Below are 2,318 nucleotides of genomic sequence, written 5' to 3'. Positions count from 1 at the left end.
TTCTGGACATGTCCTAAAGTTTCAGATTTTTGGGGATTTATTTTCAAATGTTTTTCTGAGGTCTTTAAATTTGATTTTGAACCTTGTCCCCTCACAGCTATTTTTGGGATTGCACCAGTGGGCAGCCCTTTAACATGTTCTCAGTCTGACTCAGTAGCCTACGCCACTCTGTTGGCTAGACGTGTCATATTGCTCAACTGGAAACTTGCCTGTTTGCCTTCTCACACTCAGTGGATCAGAGACTTACTGGGCTGCCTTAAATTAGAAAAACTTAAATTTAGCTCACGTGGAAAACCTGAATGTTTTCAGACAACCTGGTCTCCATTTTTAGCCTATTTCAACCGTATCACCTGTGAGCCCTTTTGTTTATTCTCTTACCGTCCTGCCACACTACTGACCGGTCATATATCCCATAATGTGATGATTTATTGTGAAGTGATGTCTTTTTATTTTATTTTACTTTATTTGTTTGTTTGTTTTTACTATTATTTGTGTCTATTTTAAAACATGCTATATATTTGTGATCATTTTGATTTTTGTTCATGTATTTGCTCTGACTGTTCTTTTATGTTGATCTTTTTTTGTTTCATGTATTTGCTCTGACTGTTCTTTTATGTTGATCTTTTTTTGTTTTGTTAACAAAACCAATAAAAAATATATACAAAAAAAAAAGAAGGGGGCAGAGAGCGGGAGGGGGGTGTACTGCTGGAGAGGGTCAGTCTGGGGTGGGGGCTAGCTTTTGGAGGGCTTCGAAGGTGAGCAAAAGGTTTTTGTCATCAATTCGGTACTGAATGGGGAAGTTGGATGAGAATGGGGGTGATGTAGTCGGATGATTTGGAGCAGTAATTTGAATTTGATTGACATCTGAATGCCTACCTTTGAAATTTAAGCACTACTAAATACTTAATGTTGACATTTACATGTATGGCATTTAAATGTTTTACTTTGAAAATAATCTATCTGAATTCACAAGGTTTGGATTCCTCTGTCAGGGTGAGGGTTTCCATAAGAGTTTATGATTTCAGTTTGTTTTTTTGGACTGCGCCTATCTTCAAAATCAGCCGTCACCTGTGAATTTTTGTGAGCCAAGAGCATAAAGTGAGGGGCCAATGGCCCCTTTCCTGCTTCCTATCCCCGTACCTCTCTCCCCTTGCTCGGGCCACGCCCATCTTCAAAATTGGCATTCCTTTTGATCTCTACTACCCACCGGTGAAATTTTGTGACTCTATGGCCTAGTCCACACGAGCATGGGTGTTTTTAAAACCGACCGCAAATTCCACTATCAAGCAATGTAATACACATGCCAAAGCAGTAGGTGGCGATATAACTCCTAACTGTAAGGCCATTGTAGCCAATCAGAAGGCAGTAAAACGTCATTACCGGAAAAACAACAACAAGCGTACTATTATGCAGCAGGAACAGTCTCCGTAATAGCACACTCCTGCGCCTCTGTTGCTGGATGTGGTTGAGTAGTGTTAGTTGTATGATACAGCCACAAAGTGGTGATATGATGCTAAATAGCAGCAGTATTTCGTTTAGGTCCATCCTCAAATCGTCTCTCGCACACACTGGATCGGGTAATAACTCAGCTGTTTTCTGTTTACGTCGCACACTGTGACGTCATACAATGGAGACGAGACAAAATAACTGCGGTTATCCTGTCCACAAATGACTGCTGACACCGGACTTTCCCAAAAGTTCACCCTGGACTCCGGTTACAAATAACTCCGGTTACAGGGGCCCAGGACTCCGGTTACAAATAACTCCGGTTACAGGGGCCCAAAACTGCGGTTACGTGTGGATGAAAGGCTAAACCGTGAGCAAAGAGTCACGGTTTTATAAATACTCGTGTTGGTGTGGACAGCCCCTATCTTGCACAGTTATTCAATTATTGCATTGACAGAATCTGTCCACAGACAGTGATTCTGACAGTCAGTCAGACGGACAAACACCTTGCAAAATACTTAAAACAGTTTCTGTGGTAGTTTCTGCGGGAACTGTCCATTGGTCTAACAGCCCATTGGTCCGACATCCCATTGTTCCGACCATATTAAACCCATTGTTCCGAAGTCCTGTTGTTCCGAAATCATCATGATGCCCTGTGGTTAAGGTCTGGTTAGGTTTAGGCACAAAAACCACTTGGTTAGGGTCAGGAAAAGATCATGGTGTGGGTTAAAATGAAAAAGAAAGTGGCAAACACATAAGCCGTGAGCCTGCTTCGCCTCAGGCCTTTCCCAGCTGACCAGAGCCGGTCGCGGCGCACCATCAAGGTAGAAATACGCCCGCTGGGAGCCGTTCAGCACCGTGGACCGTCGGAC

This window comes from Epinephelus moara, chromosome 1, assembly GCF_006386435.1.
Source record: "Epinephelus moara isolate mb chromosome 1, YSFRI_EMoa_1.0, whole genome shotgun sequence".
Lineage (NCBI taxonomy): Eukaryota > Metazoa > Chordata > Actinopteri > Perciformes > Serranidae > Epinephelus > Epinephelus moara.
Note: the sequence above shows the minus strand (reverse complement) of the source record.